Genomic DNA, 20,537 nt, shown 5'->3' with positions numbered 1-20,537 from the left:
GGCCGTAGGCAAATATTCAAAGGGGGCCCTCCAACTTTTGGCAAAGTTAGTCTTATTTTGTGTCATTATGACACATAATGTTCCGACTGATGAATCTCTAAATCAGTGTGGCCAGTGAACTGACAACTGTGCACCGTGCACAAACTGTGGTGCAACAGATGTATGATACAGTTATCTTATTTTACAGCCATGTGCCACTGCCGCTGATGTGCAAAGGACGCAGGTGCTGCCAAGCACCCCCTGCTTGATTGTACAAGGTACTGTTATTTGGATTTTATCTTGATATTTGTAGGGAATATGTGAAAACTGAATATTTTATAAATGATTAAAAATGTATTACATAAGTTTACATATTGTAACTTGCTGACTGGTGTTTTGAGCATGTTTTTGCTCAATTTTGTATCTTATGTCCATCTCTTATGAGTCTGATCTTTTCTGATTATTTTTTCTTTCATCATTCAATGTTGCTAATCATCTAAATGAAACATTCAGCATTCCACATCCTTATGACAGTACATATCTGTTCATTTCAGGTGACCTGATGAAGCCAAGGGCGTGGATGCTGTCCATTGAGGAACAAGTAGTGAGCGGGTTGGCTGCACTTTTTGCCAGCTTCTACAATCTTAATCTCCAGTACCCTGAGAAAAGTTCATGCACTTTGGAGTTTATTCAGAGGTATGTTAATTTTAAAATTAACATTTTATTGGCTTCCTCTGTTCACACCCTTGCTTAAGGAGAAATTTCACTCAAACATGAGAATCTGACACATACACACACTAATGCACACTATGGGGCAAAAATATCTACTAAGGGTATAACTATGAGTGTGTTTTTTTTATTTAAAAACTGAAACTACAAAAAAACTAATTATGGATCAAAATCAGTCTTGTTACCAATCTTTGACATATCCAAGGGTCTGATACCACATAAAAAATTTCTCGTCTCCGATCACTTTTATATTGAAAATCAGCCATTTTCGGTCATTTTCAACATCTAAAACAGATATAAACACCAGATTATAGATCCTTTAAGGGTATAAATTAATGCATTTTTTGAAAAAAATTAAAAACCAAGTTTTGACAAGTTACATAAAATTAACCATCCCAACCAAAAGTCATACAGAGAAAGTTATGGCCAAAAAATAAGGGAAAATTTCCCTCAACGGACAAAAAGTCCAGAGGGTTGATAAAACATACACACGTGGACAAAATTGTTGGTACCCCTCAGTTAAAGAAGGAAAAACCCACAATTCTCACTGAAATCACTTGAAACTCACAAAAGTAACAATAAATAAAAATTTATTGAAAATTAAATAATCAAAAACAGCCATTACTTTTGAATTGTTGATTAACATAATTATTTAAAAAAACAAACTAAAGAAACAGGCCTGGACAAAAATGATGGTACCTCTATAAAAGATTGAAAACTATTTGACCAGAGTGACATGATTAACTCAGGTGTGTCATTTAATTGACATCACTGGTGTTTCCAAACTCATAATCAGTCAGTCTGCCTATTTAAAGGGAGACAAGTAGTCACCCTGCTGTTTGGTGAAAAGGTGTGTACCACACTGAACATGGACAACAGAAAGCGAAGGAGAGAATTGTCCCAGGACATCCGAAAAAAAATGATAGACAAACATCTTAAAGGTAAAGGCTATAAGACCATCTCTAAACAGCTTGAAGTTCCTGTGACAACAGTGGCTCATATTATTCAGAAGTTCAAGACCCACGGGACAGTAGCCAACCTCCCTGGACGTGGCCGCAAGAGGAAAATTGATGACAAATTGAAGAGACGGATCGTTGGAATTGTATCCAAAGAGCCCAGAGCAACCTCCAAAGAAATTAAAGGTGAACTCCAAGGCCAAGGTACATCAGTGTCAGATCGCACCATTCGTCGTTGTTTGAGCCAAAGTGGACTTCATGGGAGACGACCAAGGAGGACACCACTGCTGAAAAAAAACTCATAAAAAAGCGAGACTGGAATTTGCAAAAATGCATGTTGACAAGCCACAAAGCTTCTGGGAGAATGTCCTTTGGACAGATGAGACCAAACTGGAGCTTTTTGGTAAGGCACATCAACTCTATGTTCATAGACTCAAAAACCAAGCATACGAAGAAAAGAACACTGTCCCTACGGTGAAACATGGAGGAGGCTCAGTAATGTTTTGGGGCTGCTTTGCTGCATCTGGCACAGGGTGTCTTGAAAGTGTGCAAGGTACGATGAAATCTGAAGACTATCAAGGCATTCTGGAGAGAAATGTGCTGCCTGGTGTCCGAAAGCTTGGTCTCAGTCGCAGGTCATGGGTCTTCCAACAGGACAACGATCCAAAACACACAACCAAAAACACCCAAGAATGGCTGAGAGAAAAGCGTTGGACTATTCTAAAGTGGCCTTCTATGAGCCCAGATCTGAATCCCATTGAACATATGTGGAAGGAGCTGAAACATGCCATTTGGAGAAGACACCCATCAAACCTGAGACAACTGGAGCTGTTTGCTCATGAGGAGTGGGCCAAAATACCTGTTGACAGCTGCAGAACGCTCATTGACAAATACAGAAATCGTTTAATTGCAGTGATTGCCTCAAAAGGTTGTGCAACAAAATATTAAGTTATGGGTACCATCATTTTTGTCCAGCCCTATTTCATTAGTTTGTTTTTTTAAATAATTATGTTAATCAACAATTCAAAAGTAATGGCTGATTTTGATTATTTAATTTTCAATAAATTTTTATTTATTGTTACTTTTGTGAGTTTCAAGTGATTTCAGTGAGAATTGTGGGTTTTTCCTTCTTTAACTGAGGGGTACCAACAATTTTGTCCACGTGTGTAAAAGATCACCTGATATTAATGCTTTATTGATTATTTGATTTACAGATGCTTCTTGAGTATCAACCCAGAAACGGGCTCCAAGGCAAAGAGGAAGCGTGGAGGCATCAACCCACACGTCAGCACACTGATGAGGAAACTTGTGGACTTTGAGTGGCAGGCAATGTAGACGGAATTATTTTTTTTCTTTTAATAACTTAAGGGTATCCCTTTTTGTTTGTCATGACCCCTGGATTCCGTTTGGCAGCCATTTTGATTTCATGTACATTTGAATAGCAAAAAACAACAATTTTCACTATTCCTGATCCAGACAACATGTTTATTACTTTATTGTTTAAACACTGGAAAACACCTGTTATGGTCTTCAACCTGATACAACCACGCTGATATTTGTTAACTTTTTCAGCATGAAAACATCTCAAAAGGACATCTTTAGACCACCACATTACAAATAAGAGCCAACAGAATCTATTTCTCCTGTCTGACTTTGAGTGGTTTTACTGTTGCACATTTTTGCTGTTGCACATTTTATATTGAATCGTTTTTAAAAGTGTTTGTTGAGATGTTTACATTTTGTTCGGAATATGCAGGCATGTTTGCCAAGGGAACCTACGTCTCCTACTTGTTTTATTTTGAAATTGTTTGGGTTCTCAAAGTGAGAGCCATTGGAGGCATTTTCTGGCAGCTCATGATGAGCCAAGGCAGTGGTTCTCAAATAGTCCAGTCCCAAAAAAATTACATTTATTTCACAAAAAAAGATGTGCAGTAATACACAATGCCTTCATGCACAAATGAAAAGTGCTTTAAAAAATTGAGAACAATCACAATAATGTTTTAAAAAAATATATAAGAAAATGTAGTCTTTATATTATTATTTTAATACAAAATTAGATGCTACTATAGCACATTTTAGCCTTTTATAAGGACTAACTTCCCCACAGACTTCTTCACTAAAACTTAGTCTTCATATTTCTTACAAAGTTAGGCACAATTTTGCCTCTTTTTTAAACAAAACTTTATGTAATATAAGAACTAACTTTTCCATGGACTTACTAAAACAAAGTGACATGTGAGGTTTTTTTTTGATGGCCCGCAATTTAATGTTGGGTCCCTAAACTGGCCCTCAGTCATTCAAACTTTGAGAACCCTGTTAAACTGTTTATAATGCTGTAGGTGTTTATTTTATTCAATATAATGCAGTGAAATGTAACATGTATTCTATTGTTCACATTTTTTTTCATACTGGCTTGACCAAAAAAAGGCATGTCTGCCATGTTCCTGTTGAATTTAATTGCACTTTGCACTTACTGTAAGCAGTTACATTAAAAAGTTAAAAAAAAAACAAATTATCATTTTTTTCTGTTTTCGTCTTTTATTGAGCATATGAAAGCATGGTTGTGTAGGTGCAGTAAAATCACAATTAACAAATGAATTTTACAATATCTTACAGTATGAATTAAATTGAACTTTTACAGTAATTCATTGTAAATATTTTCACAGCAATTTACTGTATTTATTTCACAGTAATTTACAGTAAGTCCACAGCTAAATACTGCTGTATTACTGTAATTCCTTGGGCATGGCAACCGTGAATTTACAATAAAGTGTTGCTGTTTTATTGTAAATTACTGTGAAAAATTTTCAGTAAACTACTGTGAATTAATTACAGTAAATTGCTGTGAAAATATTTACAGCGACTTGCTGTGAAAGTAATGCAATTATTAGCCAATAATTTACTGTAATTTTACAGTGAAAATTCTTACAGTGTGGTGAAATCTGTGAAAAGTTCAATGGAAAGGACATACTCACTTGTGGAATGTGATTCCTTGTGCCTTTGTGTTTGGGTTGCGTTGTATTGTGCAGCCCCAGGCTGCACAAGACTGTGGCATTTTGAGCTTTTTGGCAATCGGTGTGTGACAAACACGCTTATCGCTGGTTTGTTTACTCCCGCTTGCTCCCGTTCCAAGATGGCGGCGCACTGACGCATCGCTCATTGGCCAGCGAGGCATCTAGTTTATCTATGGCAGAGACTACGTTGTTATCTGTTAAAATAAAATAGCTTGCAGCTCGTAGAAGCTAGCAGCACAAATGTTCATGCATGACTTCTTGAATAACAGAAGGCAGAACATTACACTAACCCTTCTTTTATTTTCTTCTCTCAGACTCCGAACTTCCTGTCATCTCTGAGAATGGACCGGAGAAGAAGAAACTTTACACTTTAGCCGTCGCTCAACCCTGAAACATCCTCCATCTGCTCTAATTAACCTCATTAACCATCACTCTCCCGCCCGTTGCTGTGGTTACACCACCTCCACTCATCTCACAGTTTTAATCCCCGGCGATGAAGATAATCAAGTCGCGATTAACTTGAGCTGACTGGCCGGTGCGAACCTGCCTGACGGATACCTGAAGCTGTTTAAATGCATGTCGCTTGAAGTACTAGAATCTAATGACCAATCGGTGACGAACACTGCGGCTGTCACTATCTCTCCCTGTCTGTGTCACTGATTAAGTTGATTTCTTCTTTTGTAAGTAAAATAAAAACTTTGAAATCCACCCGCAGGCTTTGTTTCTTCTTCTTGACTGTCAAATCAACTTATATATGCTGCCACTTGGGAAGGTCATCAGGAGACATGGTATCAGCTTTCACAGCTATGCTGATGATACTCAATTGTACATCGCCATGTCTCCTGATGACACAGGGCCTATTGATGCTCTTTTTAACTGTGTATCAGACATCAAATCATGAATGGCAGGAAATTTCTTGCAACTCAACCAGGACAAGACTGAGGTTTTAGTTGTCGGTCCTAAAGCTAAGAGAGAGAAACTTTTATCAAAATTGCTTTCGCTGTCATTTAAACCAGCTGACTATGTAAAAAATCTGGGCGTTACTTTTGACTCTGAGCTCAATTTTACTCCTCACATTAAACAAGTAACAAAAACAGGTTTTTACCATTTAAAGAACGTAGCCAGAGTCCGCCCGTTTTTCTCTCTCGAGCAAATACAGAGATTCTGATGCATGCTTTTCTTTCCAGTAGAATGGACTACTGTAATGTCCTGCTCTCTGGTCTTCCCAAAAAACTATTTCCCATCTTCAATTACTCCAGAACTCAGCTGCACGAGTTCTGACGAAGACCAGAAAATCACTGCATTGGCTCCCTGTGTGCTTTAGGATTGATTTTAAGGTTCTTTTAATGGTTTTGAAATGTCTTCACGGTCTTGCGCCATCTTACCTCTCAGATCTAATTTTACCCTATGAGCCCTCGCAGACCCTGAGGTCCTCTGGCACCGGCCTTTTAATGATTCCCAAGGTTAATACAACAATCCACGGCGAGGCAGCTTTCCAGTACTATGCCCCTCGTTTGTGGAACAGCCTGCCAGGGGACCTGACGACTGCAGAGAACGTAGAGACTTTTAAAAAAGGCTTAAGGCACACCTTTTTACATTGGCTTTTACCTAATGTCTGTATTTATTATTTATATCTACATTTATGCACTTATTTATATTCTATGTACTCTTTTGTTTATGTATTTTAACATTTGTTTTAACATCCTGTTTTACACAGTTTTAGTTATATTCTTAATGTGCTTAGTTACTTTATTTTATTCTACATTCCTATGTTTCCTCGGGTTGGGGCCTTCTGCATCTGGGGCTGTGGTTGGCTCTCGGTCCGGTGACACCGACTTGGGATCCATTCTGTGTCACGAACTAGGGAGGGCTGGACTCGAGCAGAGAGCCACACTACCAAGACCAGAGGAGCTTTAGAATGATTTATTGCAGGAGTGGGGAGCAGCTGGTGTAGTGGGGGGTTTTGGCCAGGAATGGGGGTCCAAGCAGGAACAGAAGGGGTCCAGGCAGGAACGGGGGGGGGGTCCAGGCAGGAACGGGGGGTCCAGGCGGGAGGAAACCGGTGATGAGTTGCTGGGGAAAACGGACAAGGGTTCTGGGTGGCTGGATCCCGGACAGCTGGTTCTGAGTGGAGGCAGGAGAAAACAACATAAGAAAGAAGGCAGGAACTCAAACAGATTTTGCAAGAGGCTAGAGAGCAAACTGAACTGCGTGGTCCTTGTTCAACAATCTGGCAGGGAGTAGAAGGATGAGCCGGTTCTTATTGCTGAGGTGTGTAATCAGGTCGATGTCCTTCAGCTGTCCGGGAGCCGTAGGGGTGGTTGATTGCCTGAGTGGAGTCAGCTGGGAAGCCAAACTCCACTCAGGCACCGAGCTGCAAGGGAAGACTGGGGTAGAGGAGCAGATGGGAGACAGAGAGCAAGACAGGGGCAGAGGAGCAGATGGGAGACCAAGGAGACCAAGGGAGAGACAGGGGCAGAGGAGCAGATGGGAGACAGACAGAAACTGAGTGACAGAGAGGGGAGCATGAATGAAAGAGGGGAGCAAGAGAGAGAGAAGAACCAGATGGGAAAGGGGGTATTGGGGATGTCAGGTGGGAAGGACGGGGGTGAGGAGGGAGCCCTGACACTCTGGCTTTTTGGGAGGTGGGGAGGCTTCTGCCTTTCCCTCTGCCCCTGCCGTGGTGCACCCTATGTTAGGCTGGCAACTGCCAGCTCTGGTTAGTGCTCTCTCTCTCTCCTCCTCTCCCTCTTTTCTCTTTAAGGGGCCGTTTACACGAGGACGCTTGCAGGTGAAAACGGCAAAATATTTCAACAAAACACCCTACCGTTTATACGAGGATGGCGTTTTGGGGGCTTGAAAACGCAAAAATTTGAAACCGGCCTCCAGAGTGGAAAAGTAGAAAACGCTCCGCCGTTACGTTTCCGTCTAAACAGCAAAACGCAAAACTTTGCCGAGATCTGACCACGTCGCGTACGCGATTACGTCACACACGTGCTTTGGTTTGCCGGCCGGTACAAGGACGTAAACAAAGATGTGTGATTATTTCCATCCTTCCTACCTTCAAGCAACTCTGGCAGCTCTATGTACACTACAGGAGTCGTAACAACAAACGTACAGAATCTGTACAGATTCCATTCATGAACATTTACCGCGGCGGAGATCCGAAAAGGGAGACAGTAAGCATGCGCGTAGACATGGCAGAGTTTTATCACAGCGCCACCTAGCTGCCTGGCATGCATATCCAATCGAATTCCACACAGAATAGAGTCACCGTATATACGCAGATTTCCTTCAAAACCGCTCGTCTAAACGTGAAATGACAAGACGCCACTTTTGCGTTTTCTGTTAGGATGGTCCTCGTATAAACGGCCCCTCAGACTCCTTTGGACTGATTGCTGCGGCAGGTGTCCCTCATGAATCATCAGGAGCAGGTGGAGGCATGCACTCGCCACTCTCGTCTGCCTGCTATTTAATGAGACGCCACACTCCATCCTGTGCCGGATCGTGACACTACCGGCGATAGTGACTACTACACTACTGTTTTATTCTATGTAAAGCACTTTGTGCTGCATTTCTAATGTATGAAAAGTGCTTTATTAATAAAGATTGGCTTGATTGATTGAAATATTGAATTCATTTGGTGATGGCATGCAACAAACTTAAAAAGACACCAAATCTACTACCAAGATACACAAATCTACTACAAATGCACACAAATCAGTAGCAACAATATGTAAATTAATTACTAAATACTCAAAATGATGCCAAATATAAACAAAACAAGTACAGACACAAAATGACCACAAAGAAATACAATGCTGTCACAAAGAGATGCATAGCTTGTCAGAGCTCCCTCCTCACCCTCGTCCTCCCCATCTGGCATCCCAAATACCCCTATCCTATCCATCTCCCCCTATTTCTCCCTCTGTGCTCCTCTCTCTCTCTCTTGCTCCCCACTCCCTCTCTCCTGTCAATTCTCTCCTCATTACTGCACTAAGTGGAGAGCAGTCTCAAGGCTGCTTCCACTCAGCTGATTAGCTGCTTCTCTGGCATCCGGACAGCTGTGGCTCATACGACTGATTACCACCTCTGCAATAAAGACCGGCTCATCCTTCCACTCAATGCCAGATTGTCAAACCGACTACCCTGTCAGTTTGTCTCTAGTCACGCTGTCTTTCTCTATGGAGGAGAGGCAAAAAGTAACTCTGTTTCTCTGCTCTTTCCCTCAGTAGAAAAGCCAGCTGTCCAGACCAGAGAACTGTCAGCTTTGGGCCATTCCTTAGAGAAGCATAATGGTGGTGCCTCCGAGCAGTGGTTCAAATTTAACTCAGTTTCAACACCTCTATTTAGCAATTCAGTAAACACAGACAGACACAAACATACATATATTTTTCCTTCTAGCTCTGCACACAGACTTGCATTAGCCCTAATCACCTGCACTTCTGATCCTTTCACAAAGTAATAAATCATCACACCTTCACACACCATCATTAAAATTATCCATCCTCTGATCAATCCATTAAAAATCAATTTTTGCAGAACATCCATCATACATAATTGCAATCTGAGGTTTGACTCATGGAACACACATTGTTATTTTAATTACATTTACTTTGATCAATTTTATGACTTTCTTAACGCTTTTAGGTTCTTTTGAAAGCAGTTTGACAGTACTGGTGACCACAGGCTCAGGCCAAAAGGCCCCAAACCCCACCCAGAACAATTTAGATTCAACAAAGAATTTTTATCACCTAATGGTGAATTATTTCGGGCCCTTTGGGTGGTGTCTCGGTCCCCCGCGCAAGCCCTGGGGGTCCTCAGTCATCGTCACCTTCTCCTGGCTGGAACTCTGCCAATTGTTGAGGATGGGCCAGATGTCCCCAACTTATGATCTATGTCTATACTAATCACTCAATATACTAACACTTATAGATCATTGCTGGGTTCTTGTTGTAAAATAACCTAAGTCTCACCAGAAAAGATGAAAAAGGAGTCCAGGAGTCAAGTTCTTCAGATGCATGATATTGTATTTGGTTTGCAGTTGAGTAGTGGCAGAAATCTGGGGCAACGAGTCCGCCCAGAGATTTGGGCTTTTGCAGTAGTGGCTGAAATTTGGGGCAACCAGTCCACCCAGAGATTTGGGCTTTTGCAGTAGTGGCTGAAATTTGGGGCAACCAGTCCACCCAGAGATTTGGGCTTTTGCAGTGTGCTTAACTTAATGCGAGGTGGTTTTTCCAGTAAAATTTTGAAATTATTGAATCTGATTATCTGAACCAGGAGTTTGTGGGATGGATTGGGATCATGTTGAAAAGATTCTGCTGATGAGAAAGAGTGGTAGGTTCATTCTGTGAAGCAGGTTGTCATTTATTGTTTTAATAAGAGGAGTGAAATTGAGGTTTATCAACTCTGACAGCCTGAGGGAGACCTTTACACCCAGGTAAGTGATATTGTTTGTGCAGATAGGGATGGGGGGGCTGTAGGCTGCCATATCCCAGGTGTTATTTTGCAAGGGGAGGATTGATGATTTGTGCCAGTTGATGGAATAATCTGAAGCTTTGGAAAAATATTCAGGAAGATTTATTGTTTGTTCTAAAGAGGGTTGAGGGTTTTGCAGGAAGAGGAATATGTCATCAGCATAGAAACTAATTTTATGGTGACTATTGGGTGCTTGCATGCCTTTGATAAGGGGATCAGTCCGGATAGCTGCAGCCAGAGGTTCTTTAAAAACAGTAAAGAGAAGAGGAGAAAGTGGACATCCCTGCCTGGTCCCCTTATGAAAGTGCGAAGCTTTGTGATGTTAGTTCGTTAGTGGTTATTGTGATGTGTACAAGATTTTAACCCAATTGATGAATGACTCCCCAAAGCCAAGCTTTTGGATTGTGGAGAAAAGGAAGTGCCAATTAACTTTATCTATTAACTTTAAATTAACTTTATGAACTGACTGTGCTTTACATGAATGATAAAATTGTCTGTACTGTGCATGTGAATGCAGGTGGACATTCTCATGACATTAAGCTGATAGTGGATACAGGTTCATCTGTTTCCATTATTCCAGTGAGCATGTACAAGACTCTCTTTCCTACATGTGAACTTGCTAAGCCTACAGTGACTCTGCTCACATATGCAAAACAGTTAATACCAGTTATGGGATCTTTGCATGCCACAGTGACTCATGCTGGAAATACAACTACAGGCTCATTTATGGTGGTTGAATCAGGTGCTGCTTTGCTAGGACTGGACTTATTTGTTGCTCTAAATATGTGCATTGAGGGGAACAAAATCCTTCCTGCCACAAGCCCCAATGACCCCCCTGCTCCACAGACTGCACCTACTATGCTAAATGTGACACCTCTGACTGCACCAAAGATACAAGTCCAGGAAATTGGATTTGTCAAAGGATTCATACACAAAATAAAATTGAAACCAGATGCAGTGCCAGTACAGCAGAAGCTCAGGAGGGTTCCATTTACTGTGAGACAGGCTGTTACTGAGGAACTCAAAGATGTAGAAGAAAAGGGCATCATAGAACGCATTGATGCATCTCCATGGGTCTCTCCCATAGTTGTGACCCAGAGAAAAGAGGGAGGAAAACCTCGTACGTGTGTTGACCTCAGAGGGCCAAACAAGTCAATTGTTAGCGAGTGTCATCCCTTACCGCACATGGATGAGCTGTTCACTAACCTGCGAGGAGCCACAGTCTTCTCTACCATTGACCTAGCCTCTGCTTATCACCAGATGATGCTACACCCAGACAGCCGTGACCTGACTGCATTCATCACTCATGAAGGTCTTTTTTGTTTTTGCAGAGTTCCATTTGACCTTGCTTCAGCTCCATCAGCTTTTCAAAAAATGATGTCAGTCGTACTTGCAGGTCTACCATGGGTACAAGCCTACCTTGATGATGTCATATCTTATGGTGCTACCCAGCAGGAACACGATGCTAACCTACAGAGGGTGCTACATGCCTTGAATGATGCAGGACTCAAACTGAACATGCATAAGTGTAAGTTTAACCAGACATCTTTGTGCTTTCTAGGCCATACCACATCAAAAGATGGTCTTCACCCTGACCAGGACAGGGTCAGAGCAGTGGCTGACGCACCTGCCCCACATGACATGCCCTCCCTGCGCTCATTTCTTGGTCTTGCATCATGGTACAGTAAATTCATTCCCAACTTTGCTGCTGTTGTTGAACCACTATGAGTGACACTACTGATGCTTCTGACTATGGACTCGGGGCTGTGCTTACTCAACTTCACCCAGACAATTCAGAAAGGATTGTGGCTTTTGCTTCCAGGACACTTTCTCTTGCTGAAAGAAAGTACTCTACTGTTGAACGTGAAGCACTTGCCTGTGTTTGGGCAGTAGAAAGGTGGAGAACCTATCTGTGGGAACGTCACTTTGTACTACGTACAGATCACCAAGCAGTCACAACTCTCCTTACATCTAAAGGTACTAGCCGTGCTGGATTGAGAGTTGCCTGATGGTCTGCTCGACTGCTTTGTTTTACATATGATGTTACTTACCGTCCAGGGAAACAAAATGTTGCTGCTGACTGTCTATCCAGACTTCCACTTCCCACTACAGGAGACACTGCTGACAGACCAGACATGGTGGCTGCTGTCTTCATGGAGTCTTCTCATGCCACCTCTATATCAGAGTTCACAACTGCCTGTGAGACATGTCCTGAACTGACGCAGCTGAGACATCAGATACAGACAGGTTGGCCAAAATGCAAAAAGGATGTGCCACCTGAACTTGCTCCTTACTTTAATGTGCGAGATGAATTGGCTGTAGATGATGCACTTATTATGAGGGGCTCCGATCGCATGCTTGTTCCTACTTCACTCCGGTCCAAAGTGTTAGATTTAGCACATGAAGGGCACCAGGGGATAGTACGCACTAAGCAGAGACTACATGAGCTATACTGGTGGCCAAAAATGGACAATTGTGTACAGACTTTGATAGCTTCATGTGTGTCATGTCAGTACAATGACAAAACAGCAAAAACTACACCTGCACCACTTATACCAGTGGAACTTCCAGATGGTCCATGGGAAAAGGTGGCCATTGACATTACAAGTCCTTTTGAGCGTGCCACATGGGACTGTCATTATGCCATTACTCTCACTGACTATTACAGTAAGTGGCCAGAAGTGGCATTTGTCTCTACTATAACAACAGAGGTCATTATTCAGTTCTTAACCTCTGTGTTCAGTCGGGAGGGAACCCCTTCATTCCTGGTTTCTGACAATGGATGTCAGTTCACCTCCACTGCATTTGCTAACTTTCTCAGGTAGAGAGAGATAAAACACCTGCGCTCCAGCGTCTACTATCCAAGAGCCAACGGAGCTATTGAAAGATTCAATAGGGTACTTAAAGAGTGTATACAGACTGCTGAAAGAATGCACAGACCATGGAAACAAGCAGTTACAGAGTTCTTGCTGAACTATCGTGCCACACCCCATGCTACAACAGGAGCTACTCCATTTGAGCTACTGAGAAACAGAAAGATGCGCACAAAACTCAACATCCTTCCTGTCTCACACAACACCCAAACACACAAACGAGTGAAAGAAACTGTGAGACAAAACCAACAAAAGAGCAAGCAGTATACAGACAGGCAGACAAGGGCGAAAGTTCCCATGTTCAAAGTAAACAACACTGTACGGGTCCGGAGACCTGAACATGTTCCAAAGGGGTCATCCAGATTTACAGAACCTCGGACTGTCGTTAAGAAGTTAGGACCAAGCACCTACACACGTGGACAAAATTGTTGGTACCCCTCAGTTAAAGAAGGAAAAACCCACAATTCTCACTGAAATCATTTGGAACTCACAAAAGTAACAATAAATAAAAATTTATTGAAAATTAAATAATCAAAAACAGCCATTACTTTTGAATTGTTGATTAACATAATTATTTAAAAAAACAAACTAATGAAACAGGCCTGGACAAAAATGATGGTACCTCTATAAAAGATCGAAAACTATTTGACCAGAGTGACATGATTAACTCAGGTGTGTCATTTAATTGACATCACAGGTGTTTCCAAACTCATAATCAGTCAGTCTGCCTATTTAAAGGGAGACAAGTAGTCACCCTGCTGTTTGGTGAAAAGGTGTGTACCACACTGAACATGGACAACAGAAAGCGAAGGAGAGAATTGTCCCAGGACATCCGAAAAAAAATTATAGACAAACATCTTAAAGGTAAAGGCTATAAGACCATCTCTGAACAGCTTGAAGTTCCTGTGACAACAGTGGCTCATATTATTCAGAAGTTCAAGACCCACGGGACAGTAGCCAACCTCCCTGGACGTGGCCGCAAGAGGAAAATTGATGACAAATTGAAGAGACGGATCGTTGGAATTGTATCCAAAGAGCCCAGAGCAACCTCCAAAGAAATTAAAGGTGAACTCCAAGGCCAAGGTACATCAGTGTCAGATCGCACCATTCGTCATTGTTTGAGCCAAAGTGGACTTCATGGGAGACGACCAAGGAGGACACCACTGCTGAAAAAACTCATAAAAAAGCCAGACTGGAATTTGCAAAAATGCATGTTGACAAGCCACAAAGCTTCTGGGAGAATGTCCTTTGGACAGATGAGACCAAACTGGAGCTTTTTGGTAAGGCACATCAACTCTATGTTCATAGACTGAAAAACCAAGCATACGAAGAAAAGAACACTGTCCCTACGGTGAAACATGGAGGAGGCTCAGTAATGTTTTGGGGCTGCTTTGCTGCATCTGGCACAGGGTGTCTTGAAAGTGTGCAAGGTACGATGAAATCTGAAGACTATCAAGGCATTCTGGAGAGAAATGTGCTGCCTAGTGTCAGAAAGCTTGGTCTCAGTCACAGGTCATGGGTCTTCCAACAGGACAACGATCCAAAACACACAGCCAAAAACACCCAAGAATGGCTGAGAGAAAAGCGTTGGACTATTCTAAAGTGGCCTTCTATGAGCCCAGATCTGAATCCCATTGAACATATGTGGAAGGAGCTGAAACATGCCATTTGGAGAAGACACCCATCAAACCTGAGACAACTGGAGCTGTTTGCTCATGAGGAGTGGGCCAAAATACCTGTTGACAGCTGCAGAACGCTCATTGACAAATACAGAAATCGTTTAATTGCAGTGATTGCCTCAAAAGGTTGTGCAACAAAATATTAAGTTATGGGTACCATCATTTTTGTCCAGCCCTATTTCATTAGTTTGTTTTTTTAAATAATTATGTTAATCAACAATTCAAAAGTGATGGCTGATTTTGATTATTTAATTTTCAATAAATTTTTATTTATTGTTACTTTTGTGAGTTTCAAGTGATTTCAGTGAGAATTGTGGGTTTTTCCTTCTTTAACTGAGGGGTACCAACAATTTTGTCCACGTGTGTACCTGCTCAATGATGGTCGAAAATGGAATGCATCCAAGCTTGCATGCTTCCCAAAAGAGGCTCGAGCTTCCATCATTAAGGACAATGAGAATGTGTTTGATGAACTAACAGTACCTGAAATCGTGCAAGAGAATGCACCTAACCCAGGCCCAAGAAGGACCCTGAGAGTGAGGAACCCACCTCAGTGGTTGACAAGTTTCGTGAGATACAACAAGCGATACAGGGAATATGGACTGGAATACTGATTTAAATGAAAATGTTCTGATACTGTATGTTAAAATGTTTATACAGTTACTTTACACAAGTGAAAGAACTCATTCAATGTGCTTGCCGAATGAGATAAGGTAACTTCATGTTTCCATACATCGTGCAATGTTTACATCATATTACAGGGTTATTGCCAAACAGTATTCAGACTTAGGTTTTAAATAGTTACTACCTGAGATGGGGTTCAGTTAAGCCGTAACAGTTATTGCGTACACATTTTGCGACATGATGGTATTTCTATTGGAACTATCATTTTACATGTGTTACTGTTACAGGATGCTGTTTCAAACAAAATGCTTCATTTTACTGGTCGATGTACGGGGTGATGTCTTCAAGGAAAGGGGAAAATGTTATGTTCTGCAGTTATAATAAGCGATCACCAGAAGGCGCTACTGAGTATACTAAGGTGATGTACCGGCGGTTTCAGTAAGTGATGAAGAAGAAGAAAATAAAGCTATGAAGTGAAGCACAGAGAATGTTTCTTCGGCTGGTTATTCTTTATTTCCTCAAACTGGAAATACCACAGATCTATTATGTTTTGGAGTCCGCGCATATTATTTGGAGAAAACCTGCCTTTAATAAAACTGGTCTCATCTGGATAAATAATGGTTGGGAGTATTTTTTCCAATCTGTAGGCTAGAGATTTTGTTATAATCTTGAGATCCACATTTATTAGTGAGATGGGACAGTAACTGGACAGGAGGGTAGGATCTTTTTTGGGCTTAAGTTTGCCTGGAAAATCCAGACTGACTTTATTTATGTATTAATATAAAGACAAATAAAGGCAGTCTGGCATTGCGATGATACGAGACGACTTCAAAAAGGAGGGGCTAACGAATGCAGCTTGAACGAGAAAGAACCAATCAACGTAACACGGATGTGACGCACAAACAAATCGACCTTGTAGTCCATGTAGTCCAAACAACAATGGCACGCAGCCGAGAAAGCGTTGCGGTGAATGATTACTGCCGTTTTTGTCACAAAAATCTGCGAATACATGGGGTACTCTCAAGTACAACACTTATTTTTGAAAAGGCTACGCAACAAAAGACTCCTTCCGAACGATTAGCGGTGTTAGGAATAACTTTAACCCGTTGCGCTTCAGTTGCGCTTCAGTGTCCCGCCCGCGGTACACTTTGAGATCTGCATAAGCAGTTTGCTAAATGTCTGAAACTGCAAACGCGATTATACAAACACTATATGCCGATGGAAAGCTTAGATTCTCATGAATCCGCCGGTATAAACCACTTTCAGATGTGATTACCACAGCGGGTAATATAAACACATTTGTCCGACAAACAACGAATATCCATCCATCCGTTCTCTATACACGGCTTCAACGTACACAGCGCGACTCACATTTCCGGGTTCATTATTACACATAGATGAAAATATTCCACAAAAAACAGCCATAATCCAACCTTGGACATCCAGACAAAACAAGCCAGTAACATATTTTGTCCAAAACATGTCTTGAAGTCGGTATATACTCCACGAATAGGTCGTTTTCAAGGAAATGTACCTCGCGATGCGCATCCAATATTCCCTGTATTTCTCGTCATATTTTTATTTACAAATAGAATATTAGCGATTTTTTGGACTGAAAATGGAATTGACTGCAGCTTTTAAATGGGAGCCAAACCAAGTCGGTGCGTATGTGTAAAAGTTGCTTAAATTTACTCACACGTTTGGAACGGGATTTTCCTCTGTACAAACTATGGCAAGAAGCCGAAAGTAACGAGCCATCCACTGCCTCCTCATCTTCAGAAACGTCAAGTGAAAAGAGGCAATGACTAACGCCATCCAAAACGCCAAGAGACCACAAAAAGATTCGCTTTGGCCCCCCTCTTCTCTCTCTCTCTCTCTCCTTCTTGTCTTACGGAGGTGGCCCCCCTCCTAACCCTCCGGCGTCATCTTTATGGGTAATCCAGGTGCTGAAGATGACGCAGCATTAACTCCCGCCTCCCGTGCTATGATTGGTCGTACCAAACTGGACCGGGAGGGAAACGCGATTCAATTCGCACAATACCAAACTGACTCTCCTGTATCTCCTAACATGGAGATAGGAGATTACATGGAGATTCAGTTTGGATTTTCCAAGCTAGGCTGAAGTATTAGTGTGATCATGGCATGATTCATGTAGGCTGGGAGAGTAGAGGTTTCTTTAATTTCTGAAATTACTCTTTGGGACAGAGGGTGCAGGATTGACCAGAAATGTTTGTAGAACTCAGCAGGGAAGCCATCAGGACCTGGAGGTTTGTTATTGGGCATTTTTTGAAGAGAATACAGAAGTTTCTGAAATTGGTGTACTGAGCATTTGAATCTAATCTGAGTTAAGTTGTGGAAGATTGAGGTTTTGGAGAAACGCATCTATAGTTTCTTGAGGTGGTTTTGGATCTTAGTTATACAGATTACTGTAATATTCTTTGAAAATATTGTTAATTTCTTGTGGTGATTGTGTTGGCTTCCCTGCTGAGTCTCTCAATGTGGAAATCATGTTTTTTTTCTTTATGTTGTTTCAGTAGGTGTGCTAAGAATTTTCCGGAATTGTCACTATAATTGAATTGTTCTTGTCTCAGTCGTCGGAGTTGAAATTGTGTTTTCTTATTAGTTATTTCCTTTAGCTCAAAATTCAATTTTCTTAACTCGTTTTATATTTGCTCTGTTGGTTGACTTTTACCTGTATCTTAACATTAGGATTTATTTTAGAATTTGCAATCTTTGCAATCTCAAGATTTGAACTTTTTATATATGATTTTGACTTTTGATTTTTTTTAAACAGTAGGGTATTTGTTAATAATTTTGCCTTTTACTTTGATACATTTTCTGAGAAAGTGTATTTTCATTATTTTGTCCCCCTGAAATAATTCTAAAATAAATCAAAAATGTTGATCTATTTTAGAATCTAGTTTCAGAAACTCCTATTTTTGACTCTTTAATATCAATGTCTTTTCTTTCTTTTGACCTAAAACAGAGAAAAATAATTATTTTATTTATGACGGAGGTTTCTGAACTGGGTCACTCATTTATTTACAACTTTCTCTGCTCACACAGATGTTATGTCACCCGCCGAGTGGGTTGCTTTTTTGGATTTGGAAGGGAAAATGACCAGATTATTAATATTGTTAAGGTTTTGCACTAGGTTCTTAACGATCGGGTGGAGCACCTTGTCAGCAACAGTAATATACAGAGGGCGAGAAAACCAGATGCCGGTGGCAAACAATCATTTAATTACAAGATAAATTTCTTCACATACAGTACAGGTTAAGCTCCTACGTTACACTCCTCGGGCCTGCAGCCAGCAGGGGAAACAATCCAACGTCACCTCAGTCCTTCGTTAAAATCCGCTTAAAAAGTAAAATCCCTCATTAAAATCCACCGTCCGAATCGTCTCGGGGGCCGTGGGATGCGGGGCGCTCAATTCGGCCGTCACGGGATCCGTCCACCTTCTTCCTAAGCCTGGCTCGTGTCCGGGGGGAAACCACCTAGAAGACACAGATCCACTGCCAGTACGGAAGTCTCTTTCTCTCAAAGTCACAACCACGATAACGTGCACACACCAAAACGCTACGACAGAGTCCCCTAAGGATACTCACCCGCCAGGCAGAGCTTAATTGCCCTGCCGCTGCGAGTATGTCACGTTGTAGCGCTATGGTTTCCTCTCCGGCTTTCTCTCTCGGCGTCACCGTCTGCCTCTGTCCTCCGCGTCGTCCCTCTCCGCTGGGCCACCCTCTGCAGTGCTTATCCCGGAACGCTGTCCCTTGTTGTCCTCCATTGACTCCTAAATAGTTCTCTCCACCAGCCGCCGGTGCCTCCAGCCCCGCTACCATTGGCTCCTGTGGAAGGAAGGGAGAACCCAACAGGTGCAGCCTATTGCCTCATCAGAGGCGTTTACGGGTAGTGGGAAACTCAAAACTCAATAGAAAATTCTGATAATAATAAAGAAAACATGCAATATAATCAAAACATCAACAACATAAATCCCAAAACATGCAATGAATACAAAAAAGAAAAATATCAAAACAGACAATAAACCCAGTCCCCACTACCCCTGTAACAGTTACATTTTCTGTTACTGAAACAATGCACAGTGAATGCACCCCAGACAGGAAACAACCTCGAGTTTCTCTCCGTCTCCGCCCACTTTCAGCCACACACGCTGTTTCATTTCCTCATTCATTCAGTCAGTAAGCGAGCGAGTTTTGGCGTAGAACAGCTTTTATTAACGATCCAGTGGATAAAGGAGCAGCATTACTGCACAGATAATTAAATATTCGTCGGTAGATTGTTATCAGACCGAGCATAAATGTTCTCGCATTTCCGGACAATTATCTGTTTGAGCGGTACCGTTTCGTAATCGTTTCAAGTCCATAATCTACACAAACAACCTAATCCGTCCTTACATTTACATTACCAAACAGTCATGCTCTCACATCCAGCAGATATTGTGTGTTGTGCTGCACTTCTTTGCAAATGGTAGTTTTTATATGATGTCGGAGATGCAGAGCACTACAGTAAGACAACTGAATGCAGGACAGTCAGAAAAGTTTTCCTTAAACGACTTCTACTCATCATTGTGGTTTTCCTGGACATAAACCTGTCAGAGCATCAAGGAGGAGTTCCACAGGATTGCAGGTGAATGATGTAGAGATCTGTTAAATTCATTTTAAATCATATTCTGTTGATGAGATTGTGCTGCAACCTCAGACTGGGATTAGTCATTTTAATTTCTTTTAGGATTTCCCAGTGTGACTGGATGCATAGATGCACATACTTCCCCATCACATCTCCCTCACATCCAGCCCGATCTCACGAGGATTCGTGAAACTGTCACGTAAGTTTTAGTTTCGGTTTCGTGCGCACCAACACGATTTCGTCATGTTTTTCGTGCCGCTCACCTCGAAATGCGCACCAATGTATTTTAAACGGCGGACTTTTCGTGCCACTCAGAACGTATTTCAAAAGAATGTGTATATTTTTAATGTAAAACCGTGGCGAATCCAACGCTATATTTTGCATGACATCGTTCCTAAACATAACCATAACCATAACCATAACCATAACCATAACCATAACCTAACCATAAGCCGGTGGTACACTTACCAATTTGCATAGGAATTTCAAGAATGTCCGGCGGCCGGCGGCCGCAAACGCGATCACACAAGCAGTATACGCCGATGGACAGCTTAGATCGTC

The 20,537-nt window shown here is 41.7% G+C and overlaps 1 protein-coding gene across 2 annotated transcripts in view; it reads left to right on the top strand.

Annotated features, from left to right (window-relative positions):
• LOC110945581 (synuclein-like) overlaps positions 1-5,386 on the top strand; it is a 40,532-nt gene extending 35,146 nt beyond the window's left edge. For both annotated transcript variants that reach the window (XM_051959680.1, XM_051959681.1), the window contains one exon: positions 4,993-5,386. The gene's annotated coding sequence lies outside the window, so the exon portion shown is untranslated. The remainder of the gene's footprint in view (positions 1-4,992) is intronic.
• Positions 5,387-20,537: the final 15,151 nt, after the last annotated feature.

Source organism: Acanthochromis polyacanthus, chromosome 15 (assembly GCF_021347895.1).
Source record: "Acanthochromis polyacanthus isolate Apoly-LR-REF ecotype Palm Island chromosome 15, KAUST_Apoly_ChrSc, whole genome shotgun sequence".
NCBI lineage: Eukaryota > Metazoa > Chordata > Actinopteri > Pomacentridae > Acanthochromis > Acanthochromis polyacanthus.
This window is presented reverse-complemented; position numbering and strand designations above follow the sequence as displayed.